We start from the raw sequence: 12,872 nt of genomic DNA, 5'->3' as shown, positions 1-12,872 counted from the left end.
CCAAAATGAAGAAACAAAGAAACAACCCCCAAATGAAAGAACAAGAGAATTCTCCAGAAGAAGAGATAAGTGAAGCAGAGATAAAAAATTTATCTGAAACAGAGTTCAGAATAATGATGGTAAAGATGCTCAACAGAAAAGATATAGTAACTATGAAAAAAGAACAGTCGGAAATAAAGAATGACATAACACAAATAAAAAACACATTGGAAGAAATACACAGCAGATTAGGGAAAGGTAAAGATCGAATCACTGAATTAGAAGATAGGGTTGAAAAAAATCACTCAATCAGAGAACCAAAAAGAAAAAACAATTAAAAAACAGGAGGACAGCTTAAGGGAGCTGTGAGACAACATGAAACATAACAATATTAGAATAGCAAGTGTGCCAGAAGAGGCAGAAAGGGATAGAGAATGTGTTTGAAGAAATAATGGCAGAAAACTTCCCTAACCTAGTAAAGGAAAAAGTCACATAATTTCAGGAGGAAAAGAGAACCCCAAGAAAGAAGAACCCAAACAGGCCCACACCCAGATACATCATAATTAAAATGCCAAAAATTAAAGACAAAGAGAGAATCTTAAAGTCAGCAAGAGAAAAGCAAACTTTTACCTACAAAGAAGCTCCGATAAGGCTGACACCTGATTTCTCATCAGAAACTCTACAGGCCAGAAGGGAATGACATGAAGTACTCAAGGTAATGGAAAGTAAGGATCTGAAACCAAGATCACCATATCCAGCAAAGTTATCATTCAAAATAGAAACCAAGATCACTATATTTAGCAAGGCTATCATTCAAAATAGATGGTCAAATATAGAGCTTCCCAGACAAAAATAAGGCTAAAGGAGTACATCACCACCAAGCCAGCATTACAAGAAATGCTAAAGGGACTGCTGTAATGAGAAGAAGAAACACAAATTCTCTAGGAATTAAAACGGCAATAAATAAGTACCTATCAATAATAACCCTAAATGTAAATGGATTAAATGCTCCAATCAAAAGGCATAGGGTAACTGAATGGATACTAAAACATGACCCAAATATATGCTGTCTACAAGAGACCCACCTCAGAAAAAAAAAGACACACACACAGGATGTGAGTGAAGGGATGGAAAAATTTTTTCCAGGCAAATAAAAAATAAAAAAAGCTGAAGTAGGAATACTCACATCTGACAAAATAGACTTCAAAATGAAGGCCATCACAAGAGACAACAAAGGTCACTACATAATACTAAAGGAATCAATCCAACAAGAGGATATAACCCTGGTAAACATATATGCACCCAATATAGGAGCACCTAAATATATAAAAAAAACTTCTAGAGGACTTTAATGGAAAGATCAACAACAACATGGTCATAGTAGGAGAATTTAACACCTTGCTGACTTCACTGGATAGATCTTCCATACAAAAACTTAACAAGAAAACAGTGACTCTAAAGGACACACTGGATCAGATGGATTGAATTGACATTTATACAACATTTAACCCCAAAGCAGCAGGATATACATTCTTCTCAAGTGCACATGGATCATTCACAAAGATAGACCACATGTTAGGACAAAAAACAAGTCTCTACAAGTTCAAGAAGATTGAAATTATATCAAGCATCTTCTCAGATCACAGTGGAATGAAATTAGATATCAACTACAGTAAGAACAACCAAAAACATTCAAACACATGGAGGCTAAATAGCATGTTATTAAACAATGAATGAGTTACCAACAAGATCAAGAAAGAAATAAAAAACTTCATGGAAACAAATGAAAATGAACACATAACAACCCCAAATCTCTGGGACACAGTAAAGCAGTCCTGAGAAGGAAGTTCATAGCCCTACACACATACCTCAAAAAACAAGAAAAATCAGCAACAAACTATTTAACCCTATTACTTAAAGAACTAAAAAAAGAACAAGAAAAGCCCAAAGTAGAAGGAAGGAAATCATAAAGATTAGAGCATAAATAAATAACATAGAGACTAAAAAAACAATACAAAAAAATCAATGAAACCAAGAGCTGGTTCTTTGAAAAGCTAAACAAAATTGATGAATCGTTAGCCAGACTCATCAAGAAATAAAGAGAAAGAACCCAAATAAATAAAATCCGAAATGAAAGTGGAGAAGTAACCACTTGACACCACAGAAATACAAAGGATTGTAAAAAAATACTATGAACAACTATATGCCAACAAAACAAAACAAACAAACAAAAAAATATAATCTCCCAAAACTGAATCAAGAGGAATCAGAAAACCTGAATAGTTCAATAACAACTGATGAGATAGAAGCAGTAATTAAAAACAAAACAAAACAAAACAAAAACTACCACCAAACAAAAGCCCAGGTCTAGATGGCTTCACGGGGAGTTTTACCAAACATTCAAAGAAGAACTAATACCTATACTCCTCAAACTGTTTCAGAAAAATTCACTTCCAAACTCTTTTTATGAGGCCAGCATTATCCTAATTCCAAAACCAGATAAAGACACTATAAAGAAAGAGAATTATAGGCCAATATCCCTGATGAACATAGATGCCAAAATCCTCAACAAAATATTAGGAAATCAGATCCAGCAATATATTAAAAAGATCATACACCATGACCAAGAGGGATTTATTCCAGGGATGCAAGACTGGTACAATATCCGCAAATCAATAAACTTGATACATCACATAAACAACTCGAAAGACAAAAATGACATGATCACATCAATAGATGCAGAAAAAGCATTTGACAAAATCCAATACCCATTTTTGATAAAAACTCTCAGCAAAGTGGGAAAAGAGGGAGCATATCTCAACATGATAAAGGTCATATATGACAAACCTACAGCCAATATTATACTCAGTGGGCAAAAACTAAAAGCATTTGCCCTAACAACAGGAACAAGATGTGGATGTCTGCTTTCACCACACTTATTCAACATAGTACTGGAAGTGCTAGCCATAGCAATCAGACAAGAAGAAATAAAAGGCATCCAAATTCAAAAGGAGGAAGTAAAATTCTCATTATTCACAGATGACATGATATTGTACATAGAAACCCCTAAAGACTCCACCAAAAAAATAGATTTAATAAATGAATTTGGCAATGTAGCAGGATTCAAAATCAACACCCAAAAAATGATTGCTTTTTTATACGCCAATAATGAATTCTCAGAAAGAGAAACTAAACAAACAATCCCATTTACCATTGCAACTAAAAATTAGGATATTTAGGAATAAATTTAATCAAGGAGGCAAAAGACCTGTACTCAGAAAACTACAGGACATTGAAAAAAAGAGATAGAAGAAAATATAAATAAGTGGAAGAATATACCATGTTCATGGTAGGATCAACATCATTAAAATGTCCATACTACCCAAGGCAATCTACAGATTCAATGCAATCCCTATTAAAATACCAATGGCATAATTTACAGAGCTAGAACAAATACTCCAAAAATGTATATGGAATCAAAAAAGATCCCAAATAGCTGAGCAATTTTGAGGAAAAAAAAGTTGGAAGAATCACAATACCAGATTTCAAGTTATACTACAAAGCAACCATAATCAAAACAGCCTAGTATTGGCACAGGAACAGGTCTATAGATCAGTGGAACAGAACAGAGAACCCAGAAATCGACCCAAGCCATTACCCTCAATTAGTATTTGACAAAGGAGGCAAGAGCATACAATGGAGTCAAGAAAGTCTCTTTAATAAATGGTGTTGGGAAAATGGGGCAGATATATGCAAAAAAAAAAAAATGAAACTAGACCACCAACTCACACCATACACAAGAATAAAATGGATAATAGACTTAAATGTAAGTCATGAAACCATAAAAATCCTAGAAGAAACCATAGGCAGCAAAAATCTCAGACATTTCTCATAGCAATATGTTTACAGATACATCTCCTAAGGCAAAGGAAACTAAGGAGAAAATAAACAAATGGACTACATCAAAATAAAAACCTTCTGCACAGCAAAAAGAAACCATCAACAAAACAAAAAGAGAGCCCACTGTATGTGAGAACATATTTGGCAATGATATATCTGATAAAGGGTTAATATCCAAAATATATAAGGAACTCATACAACTTAACAAAAGGAAGACAAACAATCCAATTAAAAATGGGCAAAGGACCTAAACAGACTCTTCTCCAAAGAGGACATACAGATGGCCAAGGGACATATGGGAAAATGCTCAAAGTCACTGATCATCAGAAATGAAAACGACAATGAGGTATCACCTTAAACCTGTCAGAATGGCTACCATCAACAAATCAACAAATGACAAGTGCTGGCGAGGATGTGGAGAAAAGGGAACCCTAGTACACTGCTGGTGGGAATGCAGACTGGTGCAACCATTATGGAAAACAATATGGAGTGTCCTCAAAAAATTAAATATGGAACTGCCATTTGAGCCAGTGATACCAAATCAGAAAGAATGTATGCACCGCTATGTTCATAGCAGCACAATTTACAATAGCTAAGATCTGGAAATAGCCCAGTGCCCATCAGTAGATGAGTGCATAAAAAAAGCTGTGATATATTTATAGCATGGAATACTATGCAGCAATAAAAAAGAAGAATTTCTTACCCTTTGAAACAGCATGAAGGGACTTGGAAAGTATCATGCTAACTAAAATAAATCAGTCAGAGAAAGACAAGTATCAAATGATCACACTCATATGTGGAATCTAAGTAACAAAATAAACTGATGAAGAGAGTGGATCCAGAGACATGGAAGCATGGAACAGAGTGCAGAATCTCAGAGGGAAGATGGGGCAGGGCGAGAAGTAATCAACCAAAGATCTTGTATGCTTATATGCAGAACCCATGGACACAGACAATAGGTTGCTCAAGGCCTGGGGCAGGGGGCAGGAGAGGGCTGTAGGGGGCCAATGGGAGGGGAAGGGGGAACATATGTAATACTTTCAATAATAAGGAATTATTTTAAAAATAAATAAATAAATAAAATTGTGGTAATGGTTAAAAATAAAGGGAACAAAATAAATGAACAAACAAAATAGAAACAAATTCATAAATACAGCAAACTGATGATTGCCATATGGAAGAAGAGTAGGGGAGATGGCTGAAAAATGTGAAGGGATTAAGAAGTGCAAATTGGTAATTTCAAAACAGTCATGAGATGTAAAATGCAGCATAAATATTACAGTCACTAAATATATAAAGAGCCAGGGGCTGTCACATCCAAAACAACCGAATAGACAACTGAACAGGCTGAGTGGGGCGACAAGGCCAGCAGGGGAGTTAGTGAGGGATGACCAAACGACTAAGCAGCAGGCTGCATGGGGCGACCAGGCCGGCAGGGGGGTTAAGGAGGGATGACCAAATGACTGAACAGTAGGCTGTGTGGGGCGACCAGGCCGGCAGAGCGGGGCAGTGAGGGGTGACCAGGCCAGCAGGGGGCACAGTTGGTGGCAACCAGGCCAGCAGTGGGGGCAGTGAGGGGCGACCAGGCCGGCAGAGGGGGGCAGTTGGGGGCAACCAGGCCAACAGAGGGGACAGTTGGGGGTGACCAGGCCAGCAGGGGGGGGCAGTTGGGGGTGATCAGGTAGTCAGGCAGGTGAACAGTTAGGAGCCAGCAGTCCTGGATTGTGAGAGGGATCCTGGATTGGAGAGGGTGCAGGCTGGGCTGAGAGGACCCCCCTCCCCCATGCACAAATTTCATGCACCGGGCCTCTAGTATTGTAATACTATGTATGGTGACAGATCAGTACCTGAGTTATCAGGGGAATCACTTTGTAAATTATATACTAGTAAGTGTCTAACCACCATGCTGTACACCTAAAACTAGTATAAAATAATATTGAATCTCAACTGTAATTGAAAAATAAAACTTAAAAAAAAAGATTTCACAAAAATCTATATATATAAAAGACTAAGTGACCAACCGAATGTCCATCCGACTGTCCAACTGACCGGCCGGTACATAAGACGTGCCCTGGCAATCTATATATATAAAAGCCTAAGTGACCAAACAACCAAATGACCAGTTGACCGGTCGCTATGATGTGCAGTGTCCAGCAGGGGGCAGACGCTCAATGCAGGAGCTGCCCCCTCGTGGTCAGTGTGTTCCCATGGCCAACTTCCCATGGTCCCTCTCCCCGGTCGGCTGGCCCCAATGGGCCCCGATAGGGACTGGTCGAGATGGCCCCAATCGGTCCTGATCATAGGCCATGCTGAGGGACCCCACCCATACACGATTTTGTGCACTGGGCCTCTAGTAAATAAATAAATAAATAAATTTGTAAATGCCTAAGGAATACCCAAGTTATGATATCTAGCAGGCCTACGACATGGACCTGGAACTTAGAAAAAATAAAAAATAAATCTGGGCTGAAAATATTAATTATAAATCAACATTACACAGATTACAGAAAACGCCTTCAAACACTCAGTGAGAGGATACAGAACCTTAATAGGAAAGATGAAATTGTACAGACAGAAATAGTTTTGCCAACTATATAATGACCCTGACATATATTGAAAGATATTCAATCAAAGAAAAATCGCATTTAATTCATAAAGAAAAGTAATATATCTTGGAATATTTTATAAATTTCAAGCAAACCCTCACTTAATAACAAAAGTGAACTAAGTAAAAACATTACATTCCCTAAGCTCTCCAGTTACTTGAGGTTTACTAAACTCTTCAAAATGTTAGTTGAAACATAAAATTTCACTCAATAGCCATAGTTTATTTAATTAACAGCACTGCCACTAGCAAGATGAGTAAACATCAAAGCACTAATTAATATTTGTTTGAATACTTTAAAATTATCTAAGGACCAGGCTTATGGCTTGATTACAAAATTAGGAACTATACCATATTAAAATGACATCCATCTCAATTCAAATCATTGTAATGTGCCATAATGAAATATTACTGAATAATTATTGTCTTTTTGCTCAAGTAAGAATATTTCACCTCATTAAAAATAAAAATATAACCTTGGCCAATGTGGCTTAGTTGGTTGAGCATTGTCCTATGTACAGATCCCAATAGGGGCACATGTTCAGGTTGCAGGTTCGATCTATAGTTGGGGCAGGTGCAGGAGGCTACCAATCGATATTTCTCTCTTTCTCCCTCTCCCTTCCTCTCTCTAAAGAAAATCAATTAAAAAAACATATTTTAAATAAACAAGTCATAAAAATATAATTTGATCAACATTTTTATATGTACTTTTTAAGTTGTAATGCTCTCTAGTCCTCTACCAAGTTCATAGACTAGTAGAGACAGAAATTAGAATCTTAAAACTTCCTTTTATGAGATGGCTTAAATTATGGTCAAAATGGAAATAACCACAACTGCAGTTTATTAAGGAATAATGGCAAAAATAATCCTTAATTTGCAAATGAAAATCCTTAGATGTGAACTGCCCATGTTTCCAGACTTAAGCTATCCTAAATTTAGACTAGAGGTGACAACAGAATACAAGTAAACTCTCAGTTAAAAAGGCAAATTTTAATTCTCATCTCATCCTAAACAATGAACTTCTCATTTCTTATTATAAGTAAAAGTTAAAAATAAGTCAGAGCTGTTTCCTGTCATAAAGTATAAGTTGTTAATACATCTATTTTGCTTGAGTTTCAGTCTTACTGAACAACTGTTTGGGTTTTGTTTTTTTGTTTTTGTTTTTTAAGCTTAACTAATCAAAACCTTTCTTTAACTGCTTCAGCAGAGGTTACAGATTAGGAAAATAATTTTTTTCCCCATCAACTGAAAGCAGTCTTTCTAAAATACTGGTTAGCCTTAACACTAGACAGTGTGAAGAAGCTTATTCTGCTGCTATTAAATATATCTTTTCAGAAAAGCAGCCCCAGTAAATTCTAACATGGTGTATAATCATTGTTCAAATGATCCTTTTTAATTAAAAACAGCTTTTTTCACTACCATGTTCCACATTTTTTATGTGATTTTTAATCTAATGTGTGGAAAACTGATACTTTTTTTTTGGTTGGAGACATTTCTTTTGATGAGTCCATAAATCAATGTGTATCAGAGTCATAATGAGATTAAAACACTTTAAGAAATAGAACTAAATTTCCCCAGAACGTAAGATCATTTATAAAAATGTGATTATCACTGAACATACTATGATACTTTTACACATTAAAAATCATTTTTAACTAATATAAGTAAGCCACTTCCTCTGTACTTGTCCCTCCCTGCCACAATTTTACATTATTATAACTTTAGATTTAGATTCTTACCTAACAAAGCACACAATTACTAGCTGGAAGGTAAACTCAACCCATTGCCTTTACGAGAATTTGGCTGGAATTCATTTAATTAGTTAATCACTTACCTAGTAGGGTCTTTGGGCAATGGTCCTCAAATATTAGACAGCCAAGAGGCACCCAGGGTACAAATTTATATGTGGAATCCTAGGCCCTGATCAGGATTACTTGATTTTGAAGGCCCTAAATAAGCATTTATAATTAGCATCAGATATACTTTTGAGGAGGAATAATGCTAGAAAACTGAGAAAAACAATGGATCATTTTGATGAAGCTAGTGAAAGGCCTAGGTGGGGCACAGCAGGCATGGCCCAGGTAATCCTATCTAATAAAAGGGTAATATGCAAATTAACCGTCACTCCGTCACAAAGATGACGGCTCCCATAGCCACAAGATGGAGGTGCCCAGTCCTCTCAGCCCCGCCGGAGTCCCCCAGTCCCGGCGGGGGGGCCACTGAGAGCGGGCAGCATGAGTGGCCTGGCGGAATGCTTGCTTCATTGCCACGGCGACAAGGCAAGTGTTCCACCCCAGCCGCGGAGGGCCTCTGGGCAGTGGGCACAGAGCGGCCGGGGGTGGGGGGAATGCTTGCATCATTACAGGCCGGGCTGAGGGACCCCGACCCCCACGTGCATGAATTTTGTGCACCGGGCCTCTAGTCTAATAAATAAGAAAGCAGCAAAAGAGAGGACGTGTGTTCAGTCATGACAGCAGCTGAACAGCAGGCTCAGTGTTCCCTCCTTGCCTTAGCACTGAAACATATAAAGCAAGTCAAAGTTTAAATTAGATTGTACCTGGACTGGAATTTAAGGATTTTTTACTGTTGGCTGAACTTGCAGCTAGACCTCTGCAGCTAGAGCTCCAATTAGGAAGAGGGAACCAACTCCAGCAGTTAAATGTGGCAATTTGGCCTGGCCAGTGTGGCTCAATGGCTGAGTGTTGACCTATGAACCAGGAGGTTAGGATTTGATTCCAGGTCAGGGTATGCCCAGGTCAGGGTATGCTCCCCTGTGGGGGGCATGCAATGTGATTTTTAATCTAATGTGTGGAAAACTGATACTTTTTTTTTGGTTGGAGACATTTCTTTTGATGAGTCCATAAATCAATGTGTATCAGAGTCATAATGAGATTAAAACACTTTAAGAAATAGAACTAAATTTCCCCAGAACGTAAGATCATTTATAAAAATGTGATTATCACTGAACATACTATGATACTTTTACACATTAAAAATCATTTTTAACTAATATAAGTAAGCCACTTCCTCTGTACTTGTCCCTCCCTGCCACAATTTTACATTATTATAACTTTAGATTTAGATTCTTACCTAACAAAGCACACAATTACTAGCTGGAAGGTAAACTCAACCCATTGCCTTTACGAGAATTTGGCTGGAATTCATTTAATTAGTTAATCACTTACCTAGTAGGGTCTTTGGGCAATGGTCCTCAAATATTAGACAGCCAAGAGGCACCCAGGGTACAAATTTATATGTGGAATCCTAGGCCCTGATCAGGATTACTTGATTTTGAAGGCCCTAAATAAGCATTTATAATTAGCATCAGATATACTTTTGAGGAGGAATAATGCTAGAAAACTGAGAAAAACAATGGATCATTTTGATGAAGCTAGTGAAAGGCCTAGGTGGGGCACAGCAGGCATGGCCCAGGTAATCCTATCTAATAAAAGGGTAATATGCAAATTAACCGTCACTCCGTCACAAAGATGACGGCTCCCATAGCCACAAGATGGAGGTGCCCAGTCCTCTCAGCCCCGCCGGAGTCCCCCAGTCCCGGCGGGGGGGCCACTGAGAGCGGGCAGCATGAGTGGCCTGGCGGAATGCTTGCTTCATTGCCACGGCGACAAGGCAAGTGTTCCACCCCAGCCGCGGAGGGCCTCTGGGCAGTGGGCACAGAGCGGCCGGGGGTGGGGGGAATGCTTGCATCATTACAGGCCGGGCTGAGGGACCCCGACCCCCACGTGCATGAATTTTGTGCACCGGGCCTCTAGTCTAATAAATAAGAAAGCAGCAAAAGAGAGGACGTGTGTTCAGTCATGACAGCAGCTGAACAGCAGGCTCAGTGTTCCCTCCTTGCCTTAGCACTGAAACATATAAAGCAAGTCAAAGTTTAAATTAGATTGTACCTGGACTGGAATTTAAGGATTTTTTACTGTTGGCTGAACTTGCAGCTAGACCTCTGCAGCTAGAGCTCCAATTAGGAAGAGGGAACCAACTCCAGCAGTTAAATGTGGCAATTTGGCCTGGCCAGTGTGGCTCAATGGCTGAGTGTTGACCTATGAACCAGGAGGTTAGGATTTGATTCCAGGTCAGGGTATGCCCAGGTCAGGGTATGCTCCCCTGTGGGGGGCATGCAGGAGGCAGCCAATCAATGATTCTCTCTCATCATTGATGTTTCTATCTCTCTCTCCCTCTCCCTTTCCCTCTGAAATCAGTAAATATATATATAATTTTTTTTTTAATGTGGCAATTTGACCTAAGGCAGTCTGGAACCAGAGCCTGGGCCCTAGAGGAGTTATATTTCAGGTAATCCTTGCATTATAAGACGATACTGAAAGACACAATACATAAAGGGATGAGGAGGATTAGTGGAGTAGGAATGGGCAGTGAACCTAGGAACAGGTTGAAATGAGGCAGAGTAGACAAGTAAACAGTGTAACTGGGGAGTATAGATTATGGAATACATGAAAATTGTGGGGGAGGAAAGCAGTTTATAAATAGCATGAAAACTCTAAAGAGATTTCATTTAAGTAGTGGGCAGGAAACTATTGTAGGTTCTTGAGCTCAGAAGAGACAATAAAAGAGTTTTCTCTGAAAGCTATTACATGTCAGTGATAATTTCATATTAGTAAGTTCTCTTCCTGGGTCCTGTAGGAGATCGAGCACTTCAAGACCTGGGGTGCCAGGTACAGTATTGGAGACTCTGATTCTGCATAGCTGTTCAGCAACCTTTCCCTAATCTGGATGCTCTGAAGTAGGGGTTTATTCTCCATTCCTCTACTATTCAATCGTTTTATACTCAGCCTGCTTGGCACCTGAAGACATACATCTGTTTTCAAGGGATAAACACCAAATAATTTCCCTGGCATTTTCTTTGTATGGTACTCTGACTATATGTATGACTCCAACACTACCTCTACAGTCCCAAAACACATCTCTAGACATCAAAGATATTCGTAATCAAATCAAACCCAGTCTTAAATAATCTACTTACATGAACTTTACCCTACTTGATCTCCCTAAGGGGTTGCTATCTTTCTCTGAAATGTACAAGCATTAGGAATTGCTATCAATTTATAATTTGTCAGAAAACCTTATGCCCAGTTTGAATGCCTCATCCTGTAGCTAAATCTCAGTAAACCTTATCCTAAATAAAGGGGAAATGGAAGAGGGGAGAAGAGAAAAGGGGGAGGTGACATAATCTTGTAACAGACTGTAGCCAAATGAACCCAGTTCAGAACTATTGGGAACTGTTCCCACTCGTTTCCTCCATTAAACTATCAATAACAATTCTTAAACCTTGTCATTGCAAGACTTTAATGTGGGTTTCTCCATACTCAACATTTTTTGTCAAGTTTTCATTTTGTAAATGTTTGCTCTTGTCCATATTTGACCCTGCAGAGGCAGGAAGGGTCCTATGATGTAGTTACTACTACACAGGGCCTATGTTTTCCGATCCTGCAAAGCACAAACTTAAGCTTTTGCCACTAAGGAGTGGAAGCCATTGTCAAACTGCATTTTTTTTTTAAAAAAAACAACAACTTAGAAACATGATTCATAAAAATAAAGTGAACCTATGGTAAAGATTTATTGAATTTACAATGAAGGAACAAGCTGAATGGTAAAAATTATTACAAAATCTTGTAATAAAATCACAACCTTCAGGAGCATTTTTTCTCCCAATCAGAAATAATTTGCATCTCAATGTAATTCCACAGCCTGGGCCCTAATCAATATTATGTCAAGCCTTGGCTCAGTGGTTAGAGCCTCTGCACACTAGGGTCCAGGGTTCAATTCCCGGTCAAGGGCATGTACCTGGGTTACTGGTTGGAGAGTGTGGGAGGCAACCAGTCCGACTCACATGGATAGCTCGCTCTCGCTCTCCCCACCCCCTTCCTCCCTCCCTTCTACTCTCTCTGAAAAGCAATGGAAAAAAATATCCTCAGGTGAGGAGTAACAAAAAAAAAATAAATTGTTACTTCAAGTGAAAGCATAGTTCCCTAGATACCTAATTCATCCTCAGGTGGTTCTGTTAGACAAGACTCCATTTTGACTTGGAAAAGACATGTAGCTATTCCTTTGCCTTTCCTGAAATGTTTTTAATTTTTAGCATAACAAGTGTTCCTATGGATCAGTTAACTATTTCTACATCCCGCTCCCCCATGGCGGTTTCAGATACCACGAGGAGCGAGGTTTCTTGGGAGGAAAAACATCGGTGCTAAATTATTGCTCCGGATGGTGACTCTGACACCCCTTCCAGCTCCTCGGCCCGTCACGGCCGGCAGTGCAATGGATGCCGGTTCCAGTGCAATGGATGCCGGTTCCAGGGCTGCACGGGAGACCTGCCGGCCCCGCGCGGGCTTTCACCACGGGCGGCAGCTCCCCG

General features: G+C 39.1%; 1 protein-coding gene across 1 annotated transcript in view; it reads right to left on the bottom strand.

Annotated features, from left to right (window-relative positions):
- Positions 1-4,694, bottom strand: part of ATG10 (autophagy related 10) — a 192,833-nt gene extending 188,139 nt beyond the window's left edge. Inside the window, exon 1 of the mRNA XM_005858107.2 lies at positions 4,583-4,694. The gene's annotated coding sequence lies outside the window, so the exon portion shown is untranslated. The remainder of the gene's footprint in view (positions 1-4,582) is intronic.
- Between the last annotated feature and the right edge of the window lie 8,178 nt (positions 4,695-12,872).

Source organism: Myotis brandtii, unplaced genomic scaffold, assembly GCF_000412655.1.
Source record: "Myotis brandtii unplaced genomic scaffold, ASM41265v1 scaffold115, whole genome shotgun sequence".
In the NCBI taxonomy this organism is placed as follows: Eukaryota; Metazoa; Chordata; class Mammalia; order Chiroptera; family Vespertilionidae; genus Myotis; species Myotis brandtii.
This window is presented reverse-complemented; position numbering and strand designations above follow the sequence as displayed.